Consider the following 19,020-nt stretch of genomic DNA (forward strand, 5'->3'; position numbering starts at 1 on the left):
CTATGTTGGTTTTAGAGGAATGGTGATCTCAATTAGCATTTCAACCAGCTTTCATACAAATAACAGATAAATACATCATGTTAACCCCAGATTTGGATGGCTGACAGTAGTGCTTCAGGTTCAGAATTCTCCAGATGAAACTTGGGGCAGTGCTGGCCAGAGAGACCACATGGTTTTGCATTTCACTTGAACGCTGGGACATACTCTCCTAAGCACAGACAAACCTGAATCCTAAGCTAGGGCTGCAGGCAGCCCTGTAGGTTTGCAAAACCCACCTTGATCCACCCCAGATGAGCAACTGTTGCCATATCTAGCAGAGAGACTGCCTGAAATTTAAACAATAGCTTTTCTCATTTGGCTACAGATTTTTTTTTTGTGTGTGACTATTTCACCCCCTTCAGCCCAAAAGCTGTTGGGATTTTACTCCAGTGGCCCTGTATAAATGTAATCAGTCTTAACAGATAGTGACATCTCTCTCTGGAGGAAGAGTAAGGATCAGGCTCAGGTTGTTACCCACAAGACTGAACCATGGAGAAAACTCAAAAGGGCAGCTCCTTGAGAGTGGTAAATCCCGCAGTCAATCTGAAGGGAACTGTGTGGCTATGCCTTGCCACCTCATGCCTTGCTGGAAACACCAGAACCTCAAGCCCCTTGAACCAGTGAGGATTGTCTAAAATAGGAAGAGGCAGCAAAGCACACACAGCTGTCATTAGTCAGGGGCCCCATTTGTGCTTGTCAAGGTAACCCTGCAAATATTCACCTGCTTGAAGGGTGCCTGAGGCTCCTCCTCCCAGCTGAAGCCCTCAGGATGTGAACAAGACACACCAGCAGCAGCTGAAGGCCCTTTTCTGCTGCTTGCAGCAGTTCTTGAGCAAGGGTTTGTAGAGACAAGGGGGTCATTGTATTTGCAAGGGAACGCACGAGCTCAAGGCAAGTCTGTCACAGAAGTGGGGCTCACAGGCAGAGATGGGGCTGTAGGTGGGTTCAAAACAAAAACAAAAACAAAAACCCAAAACAGGCTTAGTCCCTGGCCTTTTCACCAATGTAAGGAAGCACAGCCTCATGGGACATTACTCCAGCATCTTCCTAGCACTGTTTGAGAATAAGTGATTGCATCAGCCGTGGAGGGCTCAGGAATTGGGCCATGAGTTAGCACAAGGTTAAAAAGACTGTGCAAATAAAAACTCGCTTTCAGCACAAAGGACATCACAGTTCAAGGCCAGAAGCTTCTCTCTGTTGTTCTGGAACTAATTTCAAACATGAATCAGAAGTCTAACATGGAGAGGTTACTGTCAATAACCCCTTCCTGAGAGTGCCTTGTTTAATGAGATGTTTAACTGGGTGATATGAGAATGAATTCATAAGCAAGTGAGGGAAAAGGTCCATTGCTTTCTTTTCCTCAGTAAGGAGGGAACAAAGGAAAAGAAGGAGACTGAACCATGGGAGAAGAATAGAGGAGACGGACAACAAGTGAAAAAGAAAGAAATTATGCGAGCATGCACACAATAACAAACACTTTACCCAAAATCAGTGGCTCGCCATCAGGAAGATGGCCATGTGCTGCTAATAATGAAAACCCTTGGCAAATTCTTGCAGGCAAGGGTGAAGGATTTAGAACCCCAGCCCCAGGGGAGCTCAATGTGGAACTGTAAGACTTGGAAAGTCACTTTCTCCACAGCAGCCCAGCCAGCCAGCACACCTCAGCAGAGAGCACTGGGATGGCCACTGTACATCACCCTGTATAGCAGGATCATCTGTACTGTTTTTAAGCCTGCAGAGCAGAGCAAAATCTCAGCAATTTCAGGCCACCAAAACATTTCTTCACAGTAGTCCCTTCTCAATCCTGTCATCATCAACACATGGTAAACAAGAGGGTTCAAAAATCTCAGGCCTGGATCTTGTACAGATGTTTGCTATCTGTTTGCTGTCAAGGCCCCCACTGATATCAACGAACAAGGAGCTCAAATACCTCTGTGGAGTTGAGCCTTGGAGTGCAAGACAAATACGTGGGAAGGATACAGGCACAGAGAGAGCTGTTTCACAGCCTCCAGGCGGCTCTAAATTAGATTAAGGCATTGCTCCAACTCTGAGCCAGCCCTTTGGAGATGCTTCAGCAGCCCACATCTGTGTTACAGAGCTTCACTGAGGACATTCACAGTGAGCTCCCAAGGAAAGACCCAGTGTTCAAGCAAAACACAAGTTGCCTCAGAGTGTCAGGACACAGGGTCTGAAATTTCCCCACTTTTTAAATTTTTTTTTCCTGCAGGGAGTCCGTTCACAGAGCTGGTACAAAGAAGCCTTCTAGGCATGGAATGCTCACTGCTTTGTGTAGGCACGAAGGAAGGAGGAAACAGGACACTTCAGGTATTTATTTTAAAAGTCTATCATGCATTTGGATGGCTGCTGGTGCCAAAACTAATCATGCTAGTGGAAGAGGTACAGAAGCAGAACAAGCAAAGCATGGAGAGCAAGTAAAAGGGAAGGAGCCTGGAATGACAAGCAGGAAAGGTAACTCTACAGATAAGAGGGTTTTCAATGCGTTGCACATGCTGCAGCCTTTTAAACAGCATATTATAGCTCCTGAAACATTTTAAACAATATAATATGGTTCAAAAGTTTAAAAATATGGCATGGCATCTCCAGTGTGTAACTCTGCTGGAGCCAGATAGTGCATGCTGCCCTCACAAATTGAGAGGAAGAGAATTAAATTTAAAGAGGAAACAAATTGCTCATTTTAATCACCCATTGTCCTTTGAGGATCTTTTTCTGTCCCCTTCATAGTGTAATGCAGAGTAACAGGCAATTGCTGTGTCCCCAGCTGATAGTTAGGCTGCCCAGGATCCCAGTGTTATAAACTCCCTATTTTCTCTCTTTCTGCCCTCTTTCAGAGATGCATCTTCATATACACTGAGAATTGCACCAGTGCCATTACCTTTGGATAGAAAAGCCTGAAAAGTGAAATCATTGGCAGCCAAAGGCAACATAATCAGCTGTTCTCATTACTTCCACAATACATGGGGCTTACATGTGGAGAAGTTACAGAAGTGCACGGGGCTGGCTAATGAAAGAGCAGAAGAGATGGGTATTTGCCTCAGGATGAGGAAGTATGGCATTATCTGAACCACTCTGCACGTGGAAATCATCCCTCCCTGCTATTTGGTGTCCTTCAAGAGACAAATCCCACCCACAAGGCATTTAATGGACTCTTGCAAGGGGCTTCATTAACTGAGGCTCCAGGGCATCCAAAATACTTTGTGCAGGCCCAGGTAAGTGAAGGGATTAAATTATACTTTACTTTGCTAAGCTGTCTTTTACCCAAGTATGCTCCCAAGTAAACTGTCTTTTACCCAAGCCATCTTTTTACCCAGGTATAAATTGCAATGGGTGCAAACTGCAAACTGTACTGCTTTGAGAGGAAGGGGAAAAAAAGAGGTAATCACGACAAATTATACTTTTTCAAGTTATCATCATCTTGCTCTGTCTCTGTCAAATTGCTCCTCAAACACAGCAGTCTGTGAAGCCACCTGATTCCTCTGCTTGCCTTTTTTTTTTTTTCCCTTCCTCTCTTTGTACTATTTATACTTCTTGGATAAAATCTGCACTTTTGCATATCTCAGCCATTTCAAGGGCTGAGATGATGAACTGCACTGTTTAGTCCTTTCCATCACGGTGTCACTACTGGTCATGTCCCTGATTATCTCTAAGGACAATGCATTCAATAATAGATTCAATCCAAATCTGTCTATAATTATGATCAAGGATGATGTACTAAGTTATATATGTGAAGGAATGGTTCATTTTTCAAGCCTACATGTTGTTTTCCAAATTCTTTGTAACCTTGGTCTGCAACTTCACCAAACAGTGAATGTGACTTTTCACTAAACTGATTTCACCTCTCTAAAAAAAAAAAAAGAACAAAAAATAAATGAGCAAACCATCCTTACACACATACATTTCACACACTTTAACTTTTTTACTACTTTTACCATTTCGGGGATGTTGGTTTTCTCCTGGGCTTTAGACAAAACAAATTCAGTTCCCTGTAAAGCTCACTTAATATCTGGTGTGGGCTTTTGGGTGGTGAAGGGAAAAAAGAAATCTGCTCTGAAAAGAAAACTCTGCTCTTTGAGCTTGGTCTGTGCTCAGGACTACTTCAGTGCCTTTAGGAAGGCAGGTAGAGGTCTGTTATTTCTTGCTTGGACCTTTAAAATTCCTCCTCTGCTCCTTGCCTCTGCTGGGAACAATTTCACTGCAATTACTGAAACGAAGTCCCTGAATTCCACTCTGTAGCTATTCACATGACCCTCAGTGTTTTGGACTTGATTTTTCTCCAGTTTTCTCCACAACAGGAAGAGTTGTGAGGAAATTTTCCTCAGTCAGTGGCTTCAGGTTTCTATTAAAAACTTTTGCTACTTGTAACACTTCTCAAAAACCTTTAAAAAACAAACCTAGCATTGGAATTATTCAATCAAATGGTATTAAAAGCACAGATTATGCTTTAGAAACCACTTACAAAGAAGGTTTTTACAGATCAGTGAGGACGCTAGCGAGGAGGGGCCCCTGATATGAATGGAAACGTTTGTTTCAATCCTCATTTATCTTAAGGCCCGGGTGCTTTCTGGACAGTGAAACATTCTTCTCCTCCCTGCACTTGGAAAAGTGAGGATCAAGTTGCGAGAGAGTGCCCTTGAATGCTCAAGTAAGGAATTTGCTAAGTGGCCTTCTCAGCCAACGCAGCTCCCATGCTAACGGTGGCTTCTTAATTCCCTCTGCCCTTGGCTGCAGGATTACCCATCCTTTCTTATCACCACCAGCTGAGCCCCCACACTTGCATCCACCCACAAAACCATGGCCACTTCTCATGTTTAAAATGTTTGCCATTTCTCCACCACGCTGAAATTTTAACCAAGCCTTGATAAGGATATAAAAAAAAAACCCACAGCTTTGTAAAGGTCCCGGTGTTCTTAATTTTTTTTTTTTTTCCAGGGCTGCTCAAGGATCTCTGTAACTGCATGTTTGCGTGGGGCTGCTCCAGACTGCCTGGATTCCACACACCCCTACAATATAAACAGGATAATGGGTTACTAATTGTCACTGAGGCCACCAGTCATATGGATCTGGAATCCACCTAGTATTTAAGGAAAGCACAAGAAGACATTGGAATGTTTCGGTCTTCTTACAAGCAAGCCTTAGATGGGTTAAATCTATTTTAGCTTCATTAACATAGTCAGTGCAAATGTGGGGTCCCACAGAATCCCTTCCAAAATCAGCAGTGATGCTCTTCAAGAGAAGCAGAGCCCAGTCCTTGGTGATGCAGTGGCCTCCACAACTGTATCAGACACCAGATTTGCAGCCCTGTTCTAAAACCCAACTTCTGTTGATGCTTGTGGAATTTTAGCCAGAGCAAAGATCACAGTGTTTGTCCTGCAACTTGCACAGCTAGCTTGAAGCTTTTCTTCTTCCTGCCATCCAAAGCTTCTTGGGATTAGACAGGACTGATATTGATGTATGAACATCTTAAAAGGACTGTACATAGCTTCCAGGCTGAAGACTAAACATTGCTGCGTAAAACAGATTTTGGCAGTGATTCTATAGGATGAACCTAATCAGAGCAGACAGATTACAATACATGGTAAAGGCATGGAGTTGAAAAGAAAAAAAGGACTTGCTCTGCAGTGTTGCATAATACATTCTGGAGAAACTAGAAAACCTTTCAGAGCAGCTGGGACAGAGGGAAATGAACCATTTGTTCCCAAGTGAAATAAACAAAAGAAGGAAATGCTCCAAACTGTCTCCAAACTAGGAAAGGAATGGTGGTGAGAAAAGTGACCAGAGCCTGAACAAAGCTTTTCACATTGTCCAGTTCCTGACAGTAGCTCTGTTTCAAATGCACAGGCCCATATCTCCTCATCCCCTGGTCAGTCCTGGTGAGCCACAGACTTTTGCAAGGGAATGCAGCCTTTGGCAGACATCACTGGATGCCTGCAGCGCAGCACCAGCCAACACAGCTGCTCTGTTTTTGAGTCCTGGTATGTCATCTGATGAAGGAAAAAAAAATCAAAGCAGCCCCTTCTTGCTCCAAATCACCTGCGCTGCTCTGGATGTGACCAAGAAAACATTCCAGACACCTGAGATGAGTTTGGCTGAGGAACATAATTTTCAGTACAAAAAACCCACACAGAAAAGTTCAGACAGAGTGGAAAGACCTGAAAATCAGGAGAAGGAGAGAACTCTCTATGGTGTCAAGTGTGAAACATTAAACACAGTCAGTCATATCTTCATATCTTCCTTGCTTATGTTTTTTTGTCACTAAAATGTGACTGTTGCATTGGTTTGTTTTTGTTTTGTTTTTTTTTTTTTTTGTAGATGACAACCAACACCGTCAAGAAAGAGAGCAGAAAACTGACTCCTGGTACCTGCTTGACAAGACTGTGAGTTCTTCACATCACCCTTCTCCTTTTAAGACTTAAAGTTAGGGACCATTCTGACATTTTGATTCATGTAAGGAAACTGCTAACTTGAACTTGAGAACCTGAAAGAAAGCCAAGCAACCATCTTGTCCAGGCTTGTTGCCTTTACAGAGCATCTCTCAAGATTTTATATTTCTGACTTAATGCCAGTACTCCTTTCCCTTTTAAAACAGAACCCAAACAAGGTTCTTGTTTCAGCAATAGCACTGTGAGTCAGTCTGAAACTCTAATCATGTTGCCTTTCTGGGGAAGTCTTACTGAAAACTTAGGAGATAAATTGTTCATTCTTTTATACAGCCTTGTATTCAGAGCCAGTGAATTGAGGCAGAGGGACAATTGTGGCAATTCACCCATGCATCCTGATTCTCATTTATTCAGTCCCCTTCTCAGTGCAGACTGGAAAAGTTCAGTTCCCTAGGTGAGCAGCTAAACCACTGGGCATGCCCTGAGGGACACACCTGGAGCACTTGCGAGTGGCTTCATGCAATAACACCTCCTGATCTCTCTTGGAAATGCACTCAACTCAAATCAGACCTTTCTCTTCCACACTTCTGGTCAGCAGGCTGCTCCAGAACCTCCTTCAAGTACTTAAGCATCTTCACCTATTTTCCAGAGGAAAAAGAAAATCTCTACAGTGAGCACGTAGCAATTTCTTCCTGTCTTAGTTCAGTTCTTTATTAAAAAATTGCCTCCCTCAACTATCCCCCCATACCCTGCTATACTTAAATTCAATATTCATGTTCCCTCTTTTGTGTCATCCCCCTAGGAGGAGCAGATTCGTGTTCCTGAGTTTCTGGATTTAAAATAAACTGCATGTCCAGAGCTGTGCACATGTGTATGACGGTGTGTTCTCACTTCGTGCTCGTTCTGCAAGACTGAACTGCTGGGAATGTATCTATCTTCTCATGAACCCTAAAGCACACATGAGGACTCCCTTTAGCCCTTGGTTATTCTGCAACAGTTTACTGAGCTGGGAGTTGCACTTCACCTGTTCCTTTGCCAAGGCAAAGGAAGAAGGTAAATACATTTCAGTGGCTGGGAAAATTAGACCCTTCTTGACCTTGCATTTTCACTCTGAACGCAAGGACTGTTCTGCTTGCCTAAATTCCCATATTTTTCCTCCTTTCACAAGGAAATAGTGCAGTTCAGGCAGTTGAGAGAGGCATTTGGAGGAGGAACAATCAGAAGAGGGTTTCATGTTGCAGTGGCTTCCTGAGTGAGAGAAGACAGGCATGGGAAATAATAACTCTGCTGCAATGTCAGGGCTGAGGAGATTTCTATTTCCAATTTAAATGTAATTTTAAGAGCTCTTTGTAGCAGCAAGGGTTCACTTCAAGAACCTGGAGGCTTAGTACACAAATTGTGTAGTCCACAAAAAGGTTCCCATCAATTTCAGGGTGACGTGCCTTATGAATGTGTGCTCTTATGCTGCAATCAGGAATGAGGGAGCACTTTAAAAATGCTGGTGCTGTGCAATATTTATGGGGTTTTTCTTCCTTCATCATTCAGTTCTTGCACTCTTCAGGCAATTCCAAGAGCTGCTCATCTGTAGATTGTGATGCTTGGTTTTCTTCAGGGATACCAACAGAGGGACTGGTAGGGTGATCTTAGGAACATGGTAAGAAAGTAAAATCTGTATTGCTGGGGTTTGTCTCAGGTTGATTCAAAATAAATAAAGAGAAACTTAATGGTTGAACACTAAAATAACAGACTGCCCACAAATGCAATGCCCTGTGATCTGATATACTGCAATTCCTGTAGCCTTCAAAAGGTAAATATGTTCTCACCATGCTTCCCCACATAATGTTTAGAAATCCACACTGGTGTTTTTCACAGTGATTAATTATGTTGAATTATCAGATGGACTAAAAAGGAAAGGATTTTTATTCTGGAAGGACAACTCACTGGCCAAAATGAAGGAGAAAATTAAACACTCTGCAGGCTTTTCAACTCTGAATATCAACAAAGTTCTTCTAAATAAATTCAGCCGTAGGAGAGAAAGACAGACAGACAGTTCTGAGAAAATGGTCAATCTGACACGTGCTTGAAAGGTATCCAGTCTGGAAAGTGGAGAACTCTCCAGACCAAGAGGGGTCAAATTTGCAACTCAAGTCATGTCCCAATTTTTCACACATGCAGCAGCATTCACTTGATTTCCATAAAATATCGAGTAGCTGAAGCAACACTCACAGCACATCCTTGCAATCTGCTTAAAGCAAGATTTCTGAAATCTAGTAGATATCAACTTTAAAAGTTGATACAGAGTTCCTCCCCTCTATCAATGCTCTGGGCTGCCACCAGCAAATATTAAGAAAACATGTACAAATAGGAATGCCATCTTTGCTTTCACTCTTGGCATTAGAGCAGTGAAATCCAGATATGAGGAAGCAGAGTGTGAGGCTGTGTTTCAATGTCTCTCCAGCTGTATGAAAACCCTGGTTTGCTCAAAGAGCCACCCAAGGGGATAACTCACTTTTTTCTTCAAACATTTTTCTGTGTTTTTATTACTGAAGGGGAAGTGCTGCAGGACTTATTTAGGGAGTGATAGTGGATGACAGATTAAATATGAGCTCACAGTGAGAGACTGTAGCACAAAGAGGCAAATACCATACTGGGATGTGGAGCAGAATTACTTGCAAGACTACAGAGGTTATTATTCCTCCATACATAGCCCTGGTGAGGCCCCTCTTGGAAAACTGTGATCAGTTTTGGGCAACTCAATATAAAAAGGAAGTCAATAAAATAGAGTGACTACAATGAACAGTGATAAATATAAGAGGGTTGGAAGGTATGATGTATGAGCAAGGGAACCCAACTTACTAAACACAGCTGAAAGTTAGAGGAAAGGAAAGGGCAAGGGGAGTAGGGACACGACAATGCCAAAGTAGTCATAGGTGGCTGGAAAACTTGACTGTGTCTGTAGATGTATTTCAGAGATAGCGAGCAAAAAATGTAATTTTTCATGGAGAATTTTGAAATAGGTTTAACCAATTCCCTTGCTCCTCCTCATCTTATCGATATATTTAGGTTATGGGAGGGAACAAAGTAATTTATGGAGGAGAAAAAGAAAATAAAAAGGACATTTTGGAGAGAAAATAATATTTGCTCTAACAGAAAAAAGAGAAGAAAACAAACTGGAGTGCACACCTCCAAGTGCACACACACAGGTTCTCACAACTAGCATATTTTGTCCCCAAGATAAAAAAAACCTTCATGGAGAGTTACCAGCCAGCTCTAATCAAAGGCTGACATCCAAACTTCATCCTATCCTTAAAGATTACATTTTCCTGGGTAACTTTATCACAGTGCTCATGTGACCACTCTCAGCAGCCTTGTGTCCATCACCACGAAAGGCCAGCACTGTGTTTGGGAAGGCTTCCTTCTGGATGGGCTGGATGAGCTCCACCTGCGCTGGTGGTCAGGGAAGAGCAGCTGGCATGGCTCTAAAGCAAGGAGAGCTCTTAGGTTTCAACCTGCTGAAGCCCAGACCTGCTTGGGTATCTCCAAGCACTCAGACTAATGTAATTAATAACGAGGTGGCTGAGCCTGCCTGGGGGTGGAGGTAGCAACTGGAGCTGGAGTGCAGGAAAACTGAAAAAACCAGCCCTGCATAATTCAGACAAAGCTGGTTTGGAGCTGGGGAGTACAGAAAAATGCTCTTTTTTGCACTGTTCATTCCCACTCATAGCTTTGCATTAGCTCAGCTGCACACCTGCAGTTAATACACGGAGCTGTCTTCTGCAGACAGTCTGTTTTATGATGTTGTTTGCATAGTCCTTCCACCAGCTTGCCTGTTTCCTGGCAGTTCCCCATTCTTTCAACATCCTAAAAAACTTTTCTGGGGAAAAAAAAATACACTAGAACCAAATGACTTGTTTAACCAATTTCTTCCCTGCTCTCTCCCTCCTTTACTTTTTCCAGGACAACTAAGAGAGCTGGACCGTCCCACTTTGACTCAACAATATCTTTCTCCTTCCAACTATTCTTCTTTGGACTTGAAGTGCACTCTGCTTATAAATCTTCCACAAAAACTGGTGTTTGCTTTATAAACCTTCAACTCCAAGCACCATTCATTTTTGGAATTTATTAGATTGCATTTATTTTCACTGTATATTCTTATAAGTTATCCTGACCATCTTCCCAGTCCTTCTTCATTCTTTGTTGCTCATGAAAGCAATATTCTTTTGTAGTTGTTAAACAGATCCTCATCTCTAAAACAAATAATCTTTTCACTTTTTTACCTCACCCTTAGAGTAGAAGTTGGGTTCAAACATTGTTTCTTACCATTCTTTTTTTTTCAATCAGAGCAGGAAAGATGGCCAGAAAGAGACACTGCCACCTCTTTTGAATTAACTCTTTGGCACTGGCCAAGTCAATAGGATGCTTTCCCTGCACACTGAGCTGTGATTAGGCAGGAGCCTGACAGAGGAGCTGTGAAAGCACTGGGAACCCTGGAGCAAAACCCCTCCCTGTCCCAGTGCTCTGAGCCCCGTGCCAAAATCCTGGCTCAGCTGTCAGCTCAACTCCAACCCTGCCTTCCTCAGGGGCTGTTTTGAGAATTGTAGGCACCTGAACCACTGCTGGGAGAAATTGAGCAATGGTTTCACAGCGGGATGAGTCCCAGAGTGTTCCCTGTGAAATTACATACTTTTAAACTTGAAAAAATATATATTTTAGAGGTGAATGCTTTTCCTTTTCCCTCTGCAATAGTTAGTGTTGCTTTTATTTGCCCTAAAGGAACAAGGATGCAGGAAAATATTGCCACCCATAAGCACTGTGGAAGGAAACTGCAGCAGGGTTTGTTGCAGGATGGAAGCTCTGTTTAGGATCCCTGTTGCCTCCATGGGGATTCTTACCTGTCTTTACATCCTGCCCGATGGAAAGGGGAGCTGCCAATCCTGACTCAAAAGGACACAGACAAAACAGAGCTTTTTGTCTGCGTCTGCATCAGCCAAGAAACACTGAAACACTTCTCTTTGAACAGGCACAGAAAAATAACATCAGTGCTCTTACCAACACTGAGATGCTCTAGGTCTGTAAAAAGCTGCATTCCAGAGATATCTAACTGTCCATCCCAGACTTTGAACCCAGTTGTGATTTCTTCTATACTCTACCAAAACTTCTTATTCTCACTCAGGCACCTATTTCTGGATGTGTAGACATCCAGCAGATTACATCTGGTTTGGGTCCATATTTGTTTGCTGCTGAATGAAGCCTCACTTGCAATAAAATTTGGTCATTCACCCACTGTCGTTTCACAAAGGCTGAATTTGGTTAAAAAAGAAGCTTGAGATAGGTGCAAGTCTAATGGGAATTCAACTGAGAATCTCCACCTCAGCTAATGCTGGATGGAAACCATATAAAAAGCCACAATAAATAATTTAGATATTGTCAAGCAATGAATGCAATATTTGATAAAGGAGTATTTCCCTTTCTTTAACCTTGAAAGGTAATCAACTACTAACATTACTAAGAGAGATTATAATATCAAAAAACTTCCATATTGATTTACTTTCAACAGAACAAACAAGAAAAAAATGAAATCCTACAATACTGTTAACAGTGAGCCTGACAATGCAGAAGGCAAGACAATAACTCACTCTCCCCCATTTGCATGGTTGCAAAAGTAAAACTCCTGCACGGAGATTTTACAAAATTTCTCCATTTGGTTTGCATATTTAGGTCAGGCCCACGCTGAATATGGAGGCTCAGAATGTGGAGGCTCAGAACTGACATTACATGACTGCTTGGAAGTCCAGCACTGCTGCCAAGAGATATTGTGCTCAGGAGCCTGTCTAATACAGAATAATTCCAACATCCTTTTAGATATTATATATTTCATTGACACCCAGAATTACAACTTAGTTGAAAACAAGTCAGAAACCCCAAGTTGGATGTTCTGAGAATCCCATTAATACATTAAAAAATACTCTCTGGGAGGAAGGAAAAAAAATCCCTCTCCCCAGTAACCACAGCAATCACGTCGACAGAAACAAGTGCAACGGGCACACGGAACATTTTGAAGGCACAAGCCCATTAGCATTCTGGTCAGGACTGAGTTTATTAGGCATCTCTCCAGCCTGGGTAGCACTATGGAGGCTGTGTGCCTCGGGGGATGTCAGCTTAATGAGGTGCCCTGGCAGTGGAGGGGATGTGCACCTGCTGCTTGGGGCCACGTGATGGGCAGATGCAGGAGCAGCAGAGTCAGAGCTGCCCATTTCCCATCTTCCCAACACCCACGGGGTGGACAAGGGGTGCACAGTCTGCTTTAGCTCACCTGTGGGCCTGGATGATGAAAGAGATGGGGTTTTTTTCTCCTTTCTCCTTTGGTACCCAGTTGCAAGGAAGTGGCCAGACACAAGCGTGAGCTTTGAGGTCATGGAATCATGGAATGCCTTGGTTTGGAAGGGACATCAAAGGTCACCCTGTTCCAACCTCTCTGCTGCTCATCTGACCAGGCAGCTCAAAGCTCTAGAAGTTGTCAATGTCCACCATGACCTTGAACACTTCTAGAGATGGGACATTCACAGCCTCTGTGGGGAGCATCCGCCAGGGTCTCCCCACTGTCAAGGTGAGGAATTTCATCCTGACATCCACCCTAAAAATTCCCTTTACAGTTTAAAATCATTGCCCCTTATCTGTCACTACCTGTTTTTATAAAAAGTCCCTCTCCCTCCTTTTTTTAAGCTTCCTTCAGGCAGTGGTAGGCCACAGTGAGGTCTCCCCAGAAGAGCCTTCACTTTTCCAAGTTGAACAACCCCAGCTGTCTCAGCCTGTTTTTACAGCAGAGGAGCTCCAGCTCTCTGAGCATCTGAGGACCTAGTCCCCACAGGTCCATCTGTCTCTTGTGCTGAGGCCTCAGACCTGGACAGGCAATCCCAGGGATCCCAAAAAACCTTCACAAGGGACATAGCCATTGTAATGTAGGGTTGCCAGCCATCAGCTGGGTGAAGCCTGGCACCACTTCTAATTTTATCTCAAGAAGTCCCCAGCCAACTGGCTGAGGGGAGCTAAAGAAGGAAAGGAAGTGTCAGCTGTAGCCACAAAAAAGCAAAAGCATTTGTTCCAGGAATACCTCCATAAAGACCACAACAACAAATGATGGATGTTCCAGGAGAGAAAGTTCACAGTGTCCTGGAACTATTTATATTCTTTGATACAAAATAAAATCTGGTGGGGGCCTAGCACAGGCTGCACAGTGAGGCTGTGGATGCCCCATCCCTGGAAGTATTCAAGCCCAGGTTGGATGGGACTTTGAGTAGAAATCTGTAGAAAAGGAGCAAAGACAATTCAAGTACTCCACTCTAATGCCATGACCTAAACCCAAGACCATTCATATTCCCTCTATAGATCCTGATAAAACATTGAGTTATTTGTAGTTCATATAAGCACTTCAATTTATCTGGGGAGGCCTTCATTGTCCTTAGTTTTTATATGTGTTATTACTCAAGCTCCAGGTAGAATATTTTTTTTTTAATTTTTTTTGGGGGGGGAGGGGTGTGCATTAGCACAGATTTGAAGGAAACATGTAGGTGGGGAGCATAATGCTTCCAATTGAAACGCACTAGCAAGCACAGACTACAGTAGTTTAGAGATTAAAAATAGGATCATTTGGATGTGTGGATTTGAATATGATTTATGGATCACTTCCAGAGACATTATTGTCGCTTATCATTCAGATGGCTGTGAAAGTGAAGACTATGTGGGAAATCAAGCAAGAGATACATTGCCTGCAGAATGGGGAAAAACATTAAATCTTGGAGTTGCTGATGCAGCAATTAATATTGCAACCTTCACTGCCTTCAATGCACAGAAGAAAAGGGTAAGATAGCCTAGATGTCTGCTTCCCATAAATAACTTATCTCAAGACTTAAAGGCAGAGACAGGCTTAAACATTACACACTGAAGGCCCTTTCCCATTTGCCTTGGAGGAAATCTTTAAAATAGGAGCCAGGGGTGAATCAGGAATTTGTACTCAGGACTCTTGGGCTGCTCCAGCTTACACCTCCAGGTCTAAAAGGATCCAAAAATATCAGGGCAACCACATCTTCAGCAGGGATGGATGGAGATGAGGAGGTGTGCTCAGGACACTTGGTGTCTAAAGATCTTAACTAGAGCAGTAATTATAGAAAATTATAGAAGATCACAACTTTCCCTGCTGAAATTCAGAGACAACCCTTTAGACACCAATAATGACATTATTTTAGTGATTTTTTTGTTTGTTTGTTTGGGGGGTTTTTGGTTGTTTTTTGTTTTTTGTTGGGTTTTTTTTTTTTGTGTGTCTTGTTAGCTTGGTCCAGAGCAGATCACAATTGCCAAACAAAAGGAAGCACTTGCACAGAACTTAAATACCTGGCTTTCCTTAGTTTGCTTAAAACAGTGGGATGATTCCACTGGTTTCAGCAAAACTCACCCTGATTTACAGTGGCACAAGTGAGATTTGGATTATCTCACTCTTTTTTGTGTTTTATGTCCAACACTGTGAGGACAAAACCAAAACCAAACCCTGTAAGTCTGACCAAGCTGCCTGAAATGAGACCTTTAATTTGGCTTACCCTTTTTAACAGAAAATAATGAAAGATGTAGCAAAGCACATTTACTCCTCAAAGCAGCATACAGAGATAAGTAGTTTTAAACACACCTGCAAATAATTATCAGAAAACCTCAGGAGCACTTGAGCGGCACCCCAATATTTTCATCTTTTTAATGGGCTCTGTTTTACTGAGAAAATTATGGCTCCTTACCCAACACTCGTGGTTACTCTTAGAACCATTTCTTCTTCACACATGAAACCATAAAGTTCAAATGAGACTTCTTTGACCTCACACATTTGTTATTTGTGAGATGGTTAATAAAAGTAATTATCAGTAGTCTCTGACAAGTGGAGTGAAAATCTGAACTCTTTGATGTGCAGAGAAAAATTGTGCATGTTCATCAAGAAACTTCATTTCTTTGGAGAGTTGTCCCAATGGCTACAAAGTTAATAAGTCATTTCCAAAACTGAAAAAGTGGAGGCCCCTGAGAGAGAGAAAGAGACTTTGCTCAAAAATTTCAACTACAGCTGCCTCATAACCAGCTGTGAAGGTCAGAAATTACTTAAGGAATGCATGTTCGCAAACTTTTAATTAAAGAGGCTGAAGGCCAGTGCTAAGAAGGCAATCTAAGAAGGAAATACATGAATAAGCCTAACTTCCTTCACTGTAGATTTCCATTGGTGCCACATGTTTGTAAGAGTGGAGTCTGCGTGATGGGAGTGACAAGGTGAGTTACAGCCAGAATTATGGTCATGTAACCAACAGTGTGGATGTCAATACTGACCCAAATGTTGTCTTCTGAGCTGGCTCTTCTAGCAAGATCAGGTTTAGGAACAGCACTTTTTCAGTGGTGAGACTCAGGGTGGTCACCCCCTTGCCCAGAGAAGTGCAGTCAACCTGATGCCAACCAAAGCAAAAAATTGTACCTCTCTCAACAGAATGCCTAAGAGTTTTGTTTGAATTAGGGCTGAAATGCTTGGCCAGCAGGTAGAAAAGGGCTGTACACCCAGCACATGAGACCATCTGGAAGTCTTCTCTCCTCCCCACCTCAAAAAAAAAAAAAAAAAAAAAAAAAAAAAAAAGGAAAGAAAGGAAAGAAAAAGAAAAGGAAAAAGGAAATAAGAGAAAAAAAAATACTGTACGGAAAGTCCTAGTTAGTTCAATTAATTATCCACTGGCCATTTACTTAAGGGACTCGTTACAAATATATCCTCATCACAATGACAGGAAATCTATCTGAAAAGTCTGCAAAAGGGCTATTAATGAAGAGAGTTTCTAATGCCTACAAGCTGAAATACCTTTTCACTCTTTTTGCCAGTAGTTCCTGTGGGTCACTTCTGGGGTCAGCAGTGGTGTGCAGAGTAAAGACTCTGCCAGTGCTGGAGAAGAGGAAAAAAAAAAAAAAAAAAAAGAAGGAAAAAAAAAGTACTTCAGTATTGTCAATCTTTTATCCTTGAACGATACACTAGAGGCTGACATTTAATACCCTAAGGATATAGATGTTTGAAAGCTGGTTATTGTAACAAAGGAAACCATCCAAACTCTGCAAGACCAAATGGATCAGATAAAGCTGACACTGAGATAAATCTGTTTTACATCCATTCTTGCAAAAGTTTTGCTAATCTATGTAGTTATAGCTTTCCTGGAGCAAAAGGAGAGGGGGAGAAAAAGGAACCTTACATTATAGGAAGTCAACATGCTACCCCTATTTGTAATCTCCAAAGTGTAACATTGTGGTCAGAGAGCATTTTTCTCACAGAACATGGGTGAAATCCATAAAAATGAGGAAGATAAAGGAAAAAAATTGAGTAAAAACCACAGAGAGTGGGAGAGGGTATGAGAACAAACATGCATCATGCTCTTTGTGGTTGGACTTCCATGTTAACATAGATTCTGTTTGTTTGTTTAACACATGGATTCGGATCTTTCATAGACACAGACTCATCTTCCAACCAGTCAGAAACTTTAACACCTACTCTTCATTATCCAGTATTTATACCGCCAGATTGGACTTTCATATGGGAGCCTGGAGCAATGCTGGTACAGATGGCAAGATGACTCTCAAGAGATTGATGACTCTGAAGAAATACACAGTATTAAGTCAGAAGGTGCAAATGTTAACATTCCAGTGTAGAAAAGAAATATTCCTTGCATACGCTTCCCAGGTTTGTTTTCTCATGCATTACAAAGAGAAAGAAAAAGCCCTCGACACACCTCGTAGCTGGCAAACGAATGATAAATTTACTTTAGTTTCTTTTGTATGTCAACTGTTCATGCCTCAGGTACTTAACCTTTACTTTAAAAACATGGTTCAGATCCTAGCCTTGAAGGTGGGTGGGAAGGGGGGGATGGTATTCCTGTAAATGTTTCATTTAACAAAGGCAGTACTATAAGGTTCAGTGGTGAGACTCTGAATGGTATTTATTGTTTCAGATTTCAGGGCTCCCATACATCTGCTGCCTGTCAAAGGCAGATACCACATTCATAAAACAAGTGCCCTGTCTGAAGGAAAAAAAAAAAGACTCTTCTCTCTCTTCTCTCTAGCTCAGCTTCCAGGGTTATGTGAGATGGGAGGCTGCAAGTGAAAGTTCTAATTTGCTGCAAAGATGGTCAACAAGAAAATCTTTTATTATTATAAAAAAGAGTGGAAATTTTTACTTTTCTTAAAAAAATGTTAGTGGATCTAGATGCAGCAAAACATTTTAAGAACAATCCCTCTTCAGAAAAGCTCTTAAACATGTTCTTATGTTTCTCCATGTGCCTAAGAACTTACTTTGCTGAAGCAGAGACCTAAAGGAGAACCATTCTATTTGCACTAACTAAGGAGCTCATTTTTACCAGGCCCATTACATGATTCCTGACTTTATTAGGTCTGGAATGTATATTTCACCCATGGTGAGAAACATGCTCATTCATTTCTTATGATATCATAGTCTTCTCCATGGTAATCTGGTGCTATGTGAGGAAAAACAATGGGAGAGAAAACTTTTCATGCCGAGATGAAGACGGATAAGGAATTATGTTCAGCCGGGTGGGAGAATATATAAGAGGAACAAAACCACAGAGCCCCTGATTCTGAGGATCTGATTTATTTAGTATCTGGCATTGGCCATAAAGTGTGGGCAATGAAAAGAGGAGCTGACCTCAATGCCTCCTTAGCAGCAATCAGAAATTCATTTCAGTGTGTGAGCATTTAATTAGCTTCACTGAGTTTACAAGACCTTCAGTCATTTTAAGATACTCGAGGCAACTATGCCACACATAAGATTACCCTGAATCTGGAATGCCAGCCACTTAGGAAGAATGTCTGGAGAGTTTTAATTGAAGGGGACTCCTTTGTTTTTATATCCATTTGATGTGCCATTACCATTTCCTCCACCACTAATTTACACCGAGGGACTCAACTACTCCAAACAATTGTTTTAATCAGTAAATCACAGAAAACCTTCAAGAAAGTTTAAGGTTGTTCTGCGTCTATGAAAAGTCAAATGGCACCATTAAATTTTTAGAGCTAATCTAATTGTTACACAGTGCTGCCACTGCACCACTTCGGGCATCTGGGGAGAGTCATCACCTTCCCCTTTTTTACAGAAGACCTGAAATATATCTGCTGCATGCATTTATTGCAGGCATACAATAAATATATATAGAGTGGGATTAACTAACAGGAGGCAATTACTAATTTTATTATGGCTTCATGAGGTCTGTATATCAAGCTCCTCTCCCTGGCAAGGATGAGGAATTGCTAAATACAGCTAATTTCTGGGCTGATCTTATTTATATACTGGATGCTAATCCCCTTCACATATCTCATGTGCTTCTTTCTTCTCAGAGATACTGTCCCTCAGTGACCTCCTCCCAGCATTTCATTAAATGCCTTCAGCCTCAGTAAATTACAGCACTTTAAAAACATTGAGTTTAGCATATAAAAAGAGAGAGAGAGAGAGAGAGAGAGAGTTTCTGTGCGCTGCCATGGGATAAGGTGCAGTGAAAATCCCATACAAGCTGAACTGTAC

The 19,020-nt window shown here is 42.0% G+C and overlaps 1 long non-coding RNA gene across 1 annotated transcript in view; it reads right to left on the reverse strand.

Moving 5' to 3' along the window:
* Window positions 1-19,020, reverse strand: part of LOC143692182 (uncharacterized) — a 51,313-nt gene that overhangs the window by 24,630 nt on the left and 7,663 nt on the right. Inside the window, exons 3-4 of the long non-coding RNA XR_013180037.1 lie at window positions 16,981-17,082; window positions 16,303-16,383 (exon numbers count right to left, since the gene is read on the reverse strand). This is a non-coding gene — a long non-coding RNA (uncharacterized LOC143692182). The remainder of the gene's footprint in view (window positions 1-16,302; window positions 16,384-16,980; window positions 17,083-19,020) is intronic.

Source organism: Agelaius phoeniceus, chromosome Z, assembly GCF_051311805.1.
Source record: "Agelaius phoeniceus isolate bAgePho1 chromosome Z, bAgePho1.hap1, whole genome shotgun sequence".
Classification (NCBI taxonomy): Eukaryota; Metazoa; Chordata; class Aves; order Passeriformes; family Icteridae; genus Agelaius; species Agelaius phoeniceus.